Source organism: Neophocaena asiaeorientalis, unplaced genomic scaffold, assembly GCF_003031525.2.
Source record: "Neophocaena asiaeorientalis asiaeorientalis breed wild unplaced genomic scaffold, Neophocaena_asiaeorientalis_V1.1 scaffold316, whole genome shotgun sequence".
NCBI classification, from domain to species: domain Eukaryota; kingdom Metazoa; phylum Chordata; class Mammalia; order Artiodactyla; family Phocoenidae; genus Neophocaena; species Neophocaena asiaeorientalis.
In genome coordinates this window covers 558715-572721 of record NW_020172628.1, presented here as the reverse complement: position 1 = coordinate 572721, position 14007 = coordinate 558715, and the positions used below count along the sequence as shown (strand labels likewise).

The 14007-nt window shown below is 34.4% G+C and overlaps 1 pseudogene; it reads right to left on the bottom strand.

Moving 5' to 3' along the window:
* Positions 1-503: 503 nt before the first annotated feature.
* LOC112395763 (nuclease-sensitive element-binding protein 1 pseudogene) lies at positions 504-1499 on the bottom strand (annotated as a pseudogene).
* Between the last annotated feature and the right edge of the window lie 12508 nt (positions 1500-14007).

The window sequence follows — 14007 nt, the reverse complement described above, 5'->3', positions numbered from 1 at the left end:
TCTCCATTTCTTGTGTGAAGGATACACACACACACACACACACACACATTCGTGTACGTGTGTGCTAGGTTGAAAATGGTATTTATTTTTAACTTCCTGATATTATCTCCTAATTACCTTAAACTTCCATAATCATGTTTTCATTATTAAGACTTCTTTTGCATCGTGCTGTTTTAATTTAATTTTAAAGATATTTATTAATAGGTGCTTGCAGTTTGACTTTTTTGAAAAAAATCAAGCTGTAAACTTTTATTACAAATTAACAATGAGGTTCTTAAAAATCTCAAACTTGACCAGATATTAAACAATTTAAAAACCTTTAAAAGTGTATTGAGAAAAACAAGGCTTTAAAAAAAATATTTTTCATTACCAAAAAGAGACGTCTTTAGGTAAAAATAATAAAAACCCCATGCTGCATAGATAACGCAGATAGTTCTGGTTATCTGGTCAACAGGCAAAAAGCAAGCACTTAAGGTCTTGGGCTCCAATCTTTTGTTCATTTCTTATTCATATTCATTTCTTCTTGTTGGATGACTAAACCGGATGATGGTAGAGATGATAAGTGGGCATTTACTCAGCCCTGCCCTGCTCAGCCTCGTAGCAGATGAATTCTCAGCTGGTGGATAGGCTGCTTTTGTCTCTTTGCCATCTCGTGGTTTAGGGTTTTCTGGGCGCCTGCGTCAGTAATTGAAGTTGCGGCGGTACAGACATTGAGGCGGCTGCTGACCTTGGGTCTCATCTCCTTGATTTTTTCTCATCTTCATTGCCGTCCTCTCTGGGCTGTCTTTGGCCAGGAGGGCCCCTGTGGTATCATGGTCTATAACCCTGATACATATTCTGTCTCACTGGTCTACCTTGTTCCCCTGCACCCTGGTTGTCAGCACCCTCCAACCTGCACAGGAGGGTTGGAATACAGTGGTCATCACCCATAGGGTCTCCGCATGTAGTAAGGTGGGAACCTTCGCCTGCGGTAGGGCCTGGCCTTCGGGAGCACTCTCCGATCCCTCATCCTTTTCCCCACTCACACTATTCTGGTAATTCTGCTGGTGGTTGAGTGGAAGACCCCTGCGATGTGGAGAGCGTCTATAATGGTTACGGACTGGTGCACATGTACCGCCTTGCGCTGGAACTCCACAAGGGCCTGTAACATTTGCTGTCTCCGCGTCCTTTTCTCCTTCAACAACATCAAACTCCACAGTCTCTCTGTCTCCTATGCTGCGAAGGTACTTCCTGGGGTTCTTCTTCTTTATGGCAGTCTGGTGTACAAATACATCTTCCTTGGTGTCATTCCTCTTGATGAAGCCATATCCGTTTCTTACGTTGAACCATTTTACTGTTCCCAAAACCTTCGTTGCGATGACCTTGTCGCCGCCGTTAGGCACCGCCAATGTGAGGTCGCCGGGGCCACCGCTCCCTGCACCGCTGCCCATCAGACCCGGCTCGGGGTCTGCAGTGCTGAGGGCGGGGGCAGCGGGCGGCTGCTGGGTCTCGCTGCTCATGGCTGCGGTGAAGGTGACTGGGGCCGGCGGCTGGCAGCTGCGGCTCCTCCCGGGCTGGGATGGTCACAAGGCCAGCTGCGGTGGTGGGGCTGCTCAGCGCCTCACTGGGGTGCTGCTCTTCAAATTTAAGTGAAACAGTTGCCACTACATTGTCATGCAAGGACTCGCGATTTGCCCTAATGAACCATTTTCACATCTTTGCCAGTAAGGTTCTAGATATAATTTAGATTCTGCCAATGAGATGTACCAGAAAGAGACCTAGAAAGCAGAAGAGTAAAAGAAGTCGTTTGTCCTTATTACAGGAGGCAACAAGTGTTGATATTGGGTTCACCAGACGTGACTAATTGTCACAGTCAGCCAGAGAGTCCTTCCCTCCCTGTAAGTCACATATGTTAGAGCTGCAGGGAAAGTGTGACATTTTCACTTGTTTCCTACATTGTCTTTACCAAAATTGCTGTAGTGAATCTGAAAGCTGCTGGAGCTCCACAACTGATTTCCAAGCCTTGCAATGCTTTTAAGCACTTAATAATACTTTGTATTAAATCCCTTTTCAGAAGAAATACCTAGAATGATTTTTATATCCCACATCATGTTGATATAGTCTCAATATTATAATGTTTGAGGAAATAACTACTTTTAACAAACATAACTAATCCAATTACATTTTCTTAGGTGAATTATTCAATTCAGCAAGTACATGTTCTTTTATTGTTTTTTAAAGTTCATTTTTACCCTTGCATCAACTTATGTTAGGGCACATATCAATTACCAACAATTATTCATTGGCCATCTACAGGCATGCCTCTGAGATACTATGAGTTTGGTTCCAGATCACTACAATAAAGCAAATATTGCAATAAAGTGAGTCAAACAAAGTTTTGGCTCCCAATGCATATAAAAGTTATGCTTACACTATACTATAGTCTATAAAGTATGTAATAGCATTATGTGTAAAAAAACAATGTACGTACCTTAATTAAAAAATAATGCTAGGGGGAGGGATAAATTAGGAGTTTGAGATTAAAATATACACACTACTATATATAAAATAGATAACCAACAAAGACCTACTGTATAGCACAGGGAACTCTGCTCAGTGTTCTCTAATAATCTATAAGGGAAAAGAATCTGAAAAAGATTAGATATAGGTATATATATAACTGAATCACTTTGCTATACACCTGAAACTAACACAACATTGTAAATCAGCTATACTTCAATAAAAAAATAATAATGCCGTTGGAAAAATGGTGCCGACAGACATGCTTGATGCGGGGTTGCCACAAACCTTCATTATATAAAAAACACTGTCTATGAAGAGTGATAAAGCAAAGTGCATTAAAACAAGGTATGCCTGTACCGTCTTCTGAACACTGTGCTATGTCCTGGTATCATAAGAATGTTGTATAACATGCTTTATGCTTACAGTTTTATATTAGAAATTGTAATCCTTGGTCTTTGGCAACCAAGGCTTCTTTTATAATAAAGACACTTGGATTAAGTAAAAGATTGTCTTATTTTATCCCACACCATAATCTGTCATAAGAATTGGTTGCACTATAAACTTTACCGTTTACTTAATAAACATAATGTCCTTCTATGTATACAAATCTACATTTGTTTACAGAGTTACAAAGATGAATACAATATGGTCCATTTCTCAATGTGCTCACAATCTAGTGGTGAGGGCATGCATAGTTATGACAAATTATAACGAGTTTAGGTTATGATGAACTCAACATAGAAGTAAAAAAAAATACTACAATAGCATAAGCAAAGGGTTTTATTCTGCATCAAGAGTTGAATAAACCTTGCCATATGAATAGAAATGTTGTCTGCCCCTAATTTGAATTCGATCAAGGCTAAAGAGGAAGAAGGACATTTTGGACAAACAGAACAGCTAGAAAGTGATATAAATGCATCAAAATAAACTATTAGGTAATCAAAAATATTTCAATATTTCCGAAATATTTCAATCAGTGATATTGGTGTATACATTGCATGCTATCAGGATGAGTTTGAATTTTATTCTCTAGGCAGTCAAGAGCCAACAGAAGAGAGCTAGCAGTGGAAAACATGATCAAAGTTGGATTTAGAGAGAATTCCAGTGGTAATGGGAATTCTGGAATAGAGGGGAGAATAATAGGTGTCCTGAAAATACCAATGTCCTTCTTTTGCTTTGTCTTTAATGCCTATTTTGCAAAGGTGACTTGCCTCATCGGCATAACTGCTGTAGTGTAACTGCCTGATATTAAGCTTTTTGATTGTAACGTAAGTGTCCGATATTAAGCTTTTGGTTGCCGAGGCATCCATTTCAAAGACATCCATCTCGAATAAACATATTGCCAGGTGTATGACACAGCTCAGCTAAGTAAAAAACCAGGCTGCCCCACACATGAGGTTTCCCTTTTAGAAAACCCTGAGTAACCTAGGTTTACTGAGAGTGACCTTGCTTTTGCCTTCCTGTGCTCTAATTCCCACTCTTATGCTTTAAATTCTCCAATAAAGAGTGAACCTGTGAGGCCTTAGGCACCCCTCTTTTGGACCCTGATAAGGGCAGAGCCCCAGGTTGGTGCTCTCTCTCTCTCTCTCCCTCTCTCTTTCTAGGCTCATGACTGCTGTGTAGCCCTTGGGTGTGCCACGTACCCTCCAGGACCTGTGAGTAATAGATCTTTTTTTCCCCCCAAAGTTCCTTGATGGATTTTTGCTGATGTGCATCTTGCAATCATAATAAGAACCACAAGGGCCTGTCCAGCCACAACACTGGCTTTGGTTGGGAAAGTATCTGTGGGCCCAGGTGAGTACATTAGAAATTCCCAGCCAATAGTATCACTATTGGTAGGCTGAGAGTGACACAAAACAACTGGCTTATAACAAAAATGAGGTACTTAACAACTGAAGTTCCTCAGACAAGGGTCCAAAGCCAATCTTTCAAAAATAATATTTTTTGAATTGTGCTATGTATAATGAGAAATATTAATGTATGACTTTATGAGCTTATACATGGTTAGTTACCTTAATTTATTATAGTTTTAATGTTTTTGTTTTTTCAAAAAAGCAAGCCCATAATTTGTATAATTGGTCTAAATTCTATCCATTGTACACTTTGTCTAATGATACTGTTGATCAATTTACTCTTTTTGAACAAATTTGTCCTATTATTGAATCCCCAATAAGCAGTAAGAACTGAGAAATCTTTCAACCTGAAGTGGAGCATTAGAGATAGGGTCTCAAACCTAAAATAGTTTATGACAGACCATTTTATATTTAAGAAAAGCAATGTAAAAATGTATACACTATCATCTAGTCCAGTAAAAGCTAGCTCATTACCTACATTTCTCCAATTTTTCAAGGACAAATATAACTGCTCTGTTTTTTTTTCTTCATTATTCTTTCTTTTGCTTTCTCTTTTGTCATTGAACACATTTTTGCTGGAGCCCAAGGGACAAAAAGTGCATTTTAAAGTCAAATATATAAGCTGTAATTAGGCTCAGGACCTGATTTTTTTAGTGAAAAAATTGAAGTCACATTATAGTTCAGATTTGTCCTTATGGATAAAGATGTTAAGATCACATATTATTATGTCTTGTGCTTCTTTTGGTCACATTCAAGAAACAAACAAACAAAAAATTCAATTATTTAATCATTATATCTTTTTCTTAGTGGAGCAATGGAATCATCATATTATTTCTCTGTTTTTATTATTCATCTTCCTGTGCTCTATTATTACCGATAGAATGACAAGGTTAAAAATAATGCTTTTTGTTCAATACTTCTGAGTGTCTTTGAATGCCATACTTTTGAACCAAATTAAACATTATTCTTAACATTTATTATATTCCAAAACCAGGAAAGATACTCATAGGGAAATATTTAAGAGTTCTACTTTCTCAAATTACCCTTGGATTGACTAGTGAGTAAAAAACCATGTTCTTGACTCACTGGGTTTAAATTCACCATCGGAGTTATCTCCAGAGAACTGCATTTCTACATCTAGGGAGACACTTCTTGCTTGTCATTCTTAATTGAGAGCAGCAGCCCAAGTAACACAACAGTACAAAGACCATCAGTAAAAATGTCACATCAAAATGAATTAAAGTAAATGGATTTGCTAGCTATCAGTGTGTCTGTCAGGACATTACCAATCTCGACTCTCACATCATATGTGTGAACTGTTTATCATGGTTGATTTTTCCTGCTGCAATGTGTACACTAACAATTATAGCAATTGCCTACACAATGTAAAATCAGTTGGCATAAAGCTATCATAAAAACTGTGTGATACTACTGCAAGTATGAGCATACAGATGAATTGAACAAAACAGCAATTATAGAAGGACAAAGAGGAGTTAGTTATTTAGTATATGATAAATAGAGCATATCAAATTGAGATGAAAAAGAGTTACTATTCAGTCAAGTATCTTAGGATAAATAGTGATTTAGGAAACACATATATAATTTCTATAACTACATCTATATGTTTTTTACTTCAATAGATACTAAATGGACTAAAGCAGTGGTTTAAAGCCAGGAGGTACATGTCAGAATAATTTTTTCAGCTCTCTCAAAATATACATTACAGCTGGTTCACTTGAAAAAATTGGGACAAACTAAAATATCAAAAATAGAAGATGATATTTATTGGTACATCAAATCAAAAGACTATTAATGGAAGAGATAGAAGGATAACATCTAATTTTATTGACATGAAAAGCATCCTAATACAATATTGAGAAAATTGACCAGGATACAAAATTGCATGCATAGTATGCCAGGGGTGGGGAGTAAAAGAGAGAGAAAGATTGGAGAAAATACGCCATAAAACAATAATGATTATCCCTGGATGTTGGAATTAAAATAGATTTTTCCTATTTCATTTACTCTGTTACCTTTGCTTATCTGTATTTTCAAATTTTTCTTCCCTTAGCACATATTACTTTTACATTAATAATATTATCAAAGTTAGAAAAAAGACTGAGTTATATATATTATATATTATAAATATATATAAATAATGCATTATATATTATATATAATGTATAATTTCTGTATTATATATTATAATTTATATTCTATATTATATATTATAATTTCTATATTGTATTATATAACTGATATATTATAATTTCTGTATTATATATAATATATATAATTTCTATAACCAGTTCTATTTTACCTAACATAATTATTTTTACTTACCTTTCTTTTCACTGTGTCACCATGATATAAATACCACGTGTTGAAAAGTGAAAATTGAAAAATCCAGTCAACCATGTCTCTTTTCCACACATTTCTTTCTGTGAACTGAATTAACTGAAAGATTGGATGATTTATAGAAATAATGATGTAATACATTGAATAGTAAATGAAAAATATATCTGTCAAACTATAATCATCATAGTATTTTAGAATTGCAAAAAACTTTAGAAATCAGATAATATAATTCTATCTTCCTGGAAATGAGAAAACTGAGTAATCAGTAGTCTTTTTTAAACATAATGTGGATATTGAACATGTATTTCTCAGGAGACTGTATAGGAAAAAATGGAAACAACGACAAGAAAAGCATACAAATTAAGAAGCAAAATGATGAAACAACCAGTTACAATGTTCTAGTAATTCTTTCCAGGACTGTGTAATTTTGGATTAAACTAAACTGTCCCTTTAGAGAAGAGGTAAAAATCAGACCTAAGGAATTGTTGTTTTCAAAAGGAAAGGCTGATCATCTTGTTCTCCACGGCTTCTCCTCATTCTTAAACTTGTATAAAAATTTCTGAACCTCATAGAAAAACTCTCTTCATTGGTAGGGTGGTCAGAGTTCCAACAAATTAAATCCTCAAGTAATGCACCTGTAACAAAGGCAATGGGAAAAAAGATCCACAACTTCCAAAATCTTGTCACAATTGGAAGACTCTAGCCCACAAAATAGAAAGGAGCACATTTGTGTGAGGCAGTAGATTGAAATTTCAATCAGGCAATAGATTGAAAGCAGAATCACCATGATGATACCAAAGGCATGCAGAAATAGAATATACAGTACAACCAATATAAAAAAAATTTTTGTTATAAAACTATTGTCTATTACCCCCAAAATTGTTTGTATCCATTTTAGTAACCAAAATGTATGATTATTTTAAAAATTTACTTATACCTGATTTATATTCTTACTAGAACTTCTTCCATATTATAACTTCTCCATTATTTTGTTTCCTCTCTCAGTTAATAGATTTATGCCTTTAATTAATTTTTATTTTCAAGATAAGTAGATAGCTTATTTTCAAATTCCTTACAGACTCAGGCTTGATTTCTGCTGCCTTCATTCATTAAAACAACTTGGGTTGGTAGAACTGCTTGTGTTCCAAATTTTATCTGCTCAGATTCTCAGGATATTTCTTTCTTTATGTCTTGCACAGAATGTTGCCAAAGAATAAATCTGAGGACAGCTTGATTCTTATGTTTTTCTGTTTGTATGAAGCAACTCGCTTTTCAGGTCTCAGTGCATAAACAATTATTTTGTAAATATTTGAAATATTTTATTTTGCCAGGATGTGTCTGTATTGGGGCTATTTTCCTTTGACTCCATGGGTGTATGGTGATTGTGTGAGCATACATACCCACATACCTGTGTAAAATTTCTCAAATAACATATCTTTTTTAAAGACATTAACAATATTTTTGAAATTGGTTTTTTAAAACAGTTTGAAGAAGAAAAAAAACCTTATATTCTTTTATTCCCACAATGCATAATTAAATTCATCATATTTTAGATTATTGACTTCTGACTTTTTTAGGTTTATATTTTGAAATTATAGTATAATATATGATTGCCTTGTAATAAGAAATAAACAAATATTTGAGGTGACTAAAGCTAATGTCCCATTCAGTCATTTAATAATATATTCAACAGTATTTATGGAGCCACAAATTGTTCTTGCTATACATCAGTAGTTGGGCTACCTTAGTATAAAAAGAGAGAAAATATCACTGCTCTTGCCGAGCTTGTATTATAGTGATCACAAAAACATAAATCAAATATATAAGTAAATTGAAACATATATTAGATGGTAATTAGTACTGTATTAATGAAGACATTCCAAAGAAACAGAACCAATAGGATGTGTGTGTTTGTGTGTGTGTGTGTGTGTGTGTGTGTGTGTATCGTAGAACATGTATGTTTACTTTTGTCGCTGGTGGTGGTGTCATTCTTGACACGTACCTGATGCCTTTACCACATCTTTGGCTAACCTTGAAGGACAAGAAAGACAATTAAGTCATCACAAGGGAAAGAAGCTTGTTTTATTTCCCTTAGAGTAGGCAGATTCTAGAGAGAAAGAAAGAAAGAAAAGGAAGAAAGGGAGAAAGAGAGAAAGAAAGAAAGAAAGGAAGAAAGAAAGAAAGAAAAGGAAGGAAGGAAGGAAGAAAAGAAAGGAAGGAAGGAAGGAAGGAAAGGAAGGAAGAAAGGAAGAAAGAAAGAAAGAAAGAAAGAAAGAAAGAAAGAAAGAAAGAAAGAAAGAAAGAAAGGAAAGAAAGGAAGGAAGGAAAGAAAGAAAGAAAGAAAAGAAAAGAAAGAAAGAAAGAAAGAAAGAAAGAAAAGAAAGAAAGAAAGAAAAAGAATTTGTTTCATAAGATTATGGAGTCTGGCAAGTCCAAAATGTGCAGAGTGGGGCTGGCACACTGGAGACCATGGGAGAGTTGATACTACAGTTTAAGTATGAGGGTCATCAGTTGGCAGAATTCTTTCTTATTTGAGGGAGGTCAGATTTTTATTCTCTTCATGCCTTTAAATGATTGGGTGAGTCTGATCCACATTTTGGAGGGCAATCAGAAGTAGTGCTATGTGGAATACCATGAAGGTAGATAAGGCATTCTATAAGCCCAAGGATGGTAGTTTTCGCAGAAGCATTGTGTGCAGGGAGGGCATATCCATATTCAGAGTAAGTGTATTTTCCATAACAGAAACAGTCCAATGTAATCAACCTGCCATGAGGTAACTGGCTATCACTTCAGGGAATGGTGCCATTTTATGAGGCCAGCATTGCCCTAATATAAACCACACAAGGATGCTTAAAGAAAAGAAAATTACAGACCAATATCCCAGATGATTGTATATGCTAAAATCTCCAACAAAATATTAGCAAACTAAATTCAACGGTACATTAAAAGGACCATACACCATGATCAAATGAGATTTATTTCAGGGATGCAAGGATGGTTCAACATCCACATCAATCAATGTGATACACCACATTAACCAAATGAAGAATAAAAATCATATGATCATGTCAATGGATGCAGAAAAAGCATTTGACAGAAATCAAGATGTATTCATTATAAAAACTCTCAGTGAAATGGGTATAGCGGCAACATGCATCAGCAAAATAAAGGCCATCTATGACAAGCCCAGAGCTATCATTATTCTCAATGGTAAAAAGCTGAAATCTTTTCCTCTAAGATCAGAAACAAGATAAGGATGACCACTCTTGCTACTTCTATTCAACCTCATACTTGAAATCCCAGCCAGAGCAATTTGGCAAGAAAAACAAACTAAAGGCATCCAAATTAGAGAGGAATAGGTAAAACTGTCTCTATTAGCAGATTATTTATTTTATATAGAAAATCTTAAAGAATACACCAAAAAACTGTTGAACTAATAAACAAACTCAGTACATTTCCAGGATACAAAATCAATGCACCAAAATCATTTGCATTTCTATACATTAATTAATGAACTATCAAAAAGAAAAATTTTTTAAAATACCCCATTTACAATTGCATCAAAATGAATAAAAGAATTAGAACTAAATTTAACCAGAGAAGTTAATGACCCATACACTGAAAAGTAAAAGGAATGATAACATAAATTGAAGAACAAAAAAAGGAAAAATATCTTGTGCTCGTGGATTGGAAGAATTAGTACTGTTACAATGGTCATACTACCCAAAGCACTTAAAGATGAAATGCAATCCCTATCTTAATTCCAGTGACACCTTTGACATAAATAGAACAAAGAATTCTAAAATTTGTATGGATCCAAAAAGACCCTGGGTAACCAAAGCAAACTTCAGAAAGAAGAACAAAGCTGGAGACGTCACACTTGCTGATTTCAATCATCTATAATATAAAGTTGTAGTAATCAATGCATTATGATGATTGCATAAAAATACACATAGATCAATGGAAAAGGATAGAGAGCCCAGAGATAAACCCATGCATATACAGCAAATTAACTTATGATGAGGGAGCCAAGAATATACAATGGGAAAACGATAGTCTCTTCAATAAATGGCTTTGGAAAAACTGTACAGCCATATACAAAAGAATGAAACTGGACCACTATGTTATACCATACACAAAAATCAACTCAAAATGGATTAGACTAGAACATAAGACCTGAAATCATAAAATTTCTAGAAGAAGACATAAGGTTTAAGCTCCTTGACATCAGTCTTGGCAATGATTTTTTAGATTTGACACCAAAAGCAAAGGCAACAAAAGCAAAAATAAGCAGTTGGGACTACAGCAAACTAAAAGCTGCAAAGGAAACAACAAAATGAAAAGGCAACCTATGAAATGGGAGAAAATATTTGCAAATCATATATCTGATAAGGGGTTAATATGCAAAATATATAAAGAACTCATACAACTCAATACAAAAATTACAAACAAGCCAATTAAAAAATGGGCAAAAGATGTGAATAGACATTTTTCCAAAGAAGGCATACATATGGCCAACAGGTACATGAAAACATGCTCAACATCACTAATTATTAGAGAAATGCTAATCAAAACTACAATGAGGTATCACCTCACACCAGGCAGAATGGCCATCATCAAAAAATCTACAAACAATAAATGCTGGAGAGGGTGTGGAGAAAAGGGAACCCTCTTGCACTGTTGGTGGGAACGTCAATTGGCACAGCCACTATGGAAAACAGTTTGAAGGTTCCTCAAAAATTAAAAAGAGAACTATAGTATGGTCCATTAATTACAGTTCTGAGTGTTTATCTGAAGGAAATGAAATCACTGTTGAAGAGATACGGGTACTCCCATGTTCATTGCAGCATTATTTGCAATTGCCAAGACATGGAAATAACCTAAGTTTACACTGATGGATGAATGGATAAAGAAAATGTGAGAGATATATATTCCATACATATAATATATAACAAAACACTATATAGTTAATAATGTTAATCAATATTAATTAATAATTTAAATTCATATTAATAATGTATGATATATAGCTATATACATCGTGGATTGGAAGAATTAGTACTGTTACAATGGTCATACTACCCAAAGCACTTAAAGATGAAATGCAATCCCTATCTTAATTCCAGTGACACCTTTGACATAAATAGAACAAAGAATTCTAAAATTTGTATGGATCCAAAAAGACCCTGGGTAACCAAAGCAAACTTCAGAAAGAAGAACAAAGCTGGAGATGTCACACTTGCTGATTTCAATCTATAATATAAAGTTGTAGTAATCAATGCATTATGATGATTGCATAAAAATACACATAGATCAATGGAAAAGGATAGAGAGCCCAGAGATAAACCCATGCATATACAGCAAATTAACTTATGATGAGGGAGCCAAGAATATACAATGGGAAAACGATAGTCTCTTCAATAAATGGTTTTGGAAAAACTGAATGAATGAATTTAAGTTTGGAAAAACTTAAATTCATCCATAAAATAGAAGTGAATCCTGACATTTGTGACAGCATGAATGAATCCTGAGGACATTATGCTAAGTGAAATAAATTAGACAGAGAGAGGTAAATACTGTATGATCTCATTTAGATGTGGAAGCTAAACAAACAAACAAACAAACAACAATAAAAAACCCTAAACTCATGGATGCAGTGTACAGATTGGTGGTTGCCAGAGGTGGGGGAAGAGGTCTGGACCAAATGGGTGAAGGTTATCAAAAGGTACAAACTTCCAGTTATGAGATAAATAAGTCCTGGAGATTTGATATACAGCATGGTGACTATAGTTAGCAATTCTATATTATATATCAGAAAGTTGCTAAGAGTAGATCTTAAAAGTTCTTATCATAGCAAAAAGTTTGTAACTATATGTGGATACTATAGTTGGTAACTATACATGGATGTCAACTGTTGTGTTAATCATTTCAAAATATATACATATATCAAATTATTATGGTGTACACCTAAAATTAATACAATGTGTTAAGTCAATTATATATCAATTTTAGTAAATATTTTTTAAATCAAGAAAAAACTATTAATTTTCTTACTTTCCTTTTCTGAAAAAAATGAACACTAAATAAAGCTACACATCTCATTTTTTCGTCTTCCCTATATGTCCTCTTTTACAAGGTTCCAGTTATATTTTTATCAGTGCTGATTCCTTTGTAAATTATGATAGAATGGCCTAAAGATTTTGGGGGGATAAGTGGGATATAAATCTTAATTAAGTAAAGTAAAATGCTCGAATATGTTTTCATTTATCCTTATGAAAATGTATGATGACTCCATGTTGGAAATTGTGAAATTTACCCCTTTTTGCTGTAATGAACAAATTTCTTCTGTCTTCATTGAATTACAAAATTGCTATGAAATTTGCAGTAGTCACTTAAATTCTGTTTTAAAAATTGGTTGATACTTATGGATTCTCCTCTAAATCTGTTGAAGAGTATTAGAGTTTTTATCCATGGGCCCATGAAACCCTAATTCTGTTGTTACCCTACTTTAAAGAAGTCTTAAACTCAGTCATCGCTCTGAGTTAAAGCTTAAGGAGGATGTTTGCATAGTGAGTGTCAGACATTTTCAGTGTTAATATACAGTTGTCCCTCTGTATCCTCAGGGAATTAGTTCCAGGACCCCTTCCCTGTGGATAGCAAAATCTATGCATGCTCAAGTCCTTTATATAAATTGGCATAATTTTTGCACGTAACCTATGCACCTCCTCCCATATACTTTAAATCACTTCTAGATTACTTATAGACAATTGTCTAGATTACCATTGTCTAGATTACCTAAGACAATGTAAATGTTATGTAAATAGTTGTAAGTACAATATAAATGCTATGTAAATAATTGCCAGTGCACAGCAAATACAAATTTGGTTTTTGAAACTTTCTGGGATTTTTTTTCAAATATTTTCAATCCATAATCAGTTGAATCTGCAGATGCAGAAACTGGATACAGAGGGAAGACTGTATAACATCTTTTGGCACAGTTGACTGTAAAGATTTTTTCGGTGGCCAAATGGTACTTATATTTCACTCAAAAGTATGTCTGTCATAGAATCGGAAGAATAACAGGTTGCGTAAATATCTGCAACAGACTGTTAATTTGTTTTTTTGTATTGTTAGCCTCAGTAGCCTCTTATGATCTTTTGTATTTCTGTGGTGTTGATTGTTACTTCTCCTTTTTTATTTCTGATTTTATCAGTTTGGACCCTCTCCCTTTTTCTCTTGCTGAGTGTGGCTAAAGGTTTATCGATTTTGTTTATGTTTTCAAATAACCAGCTTT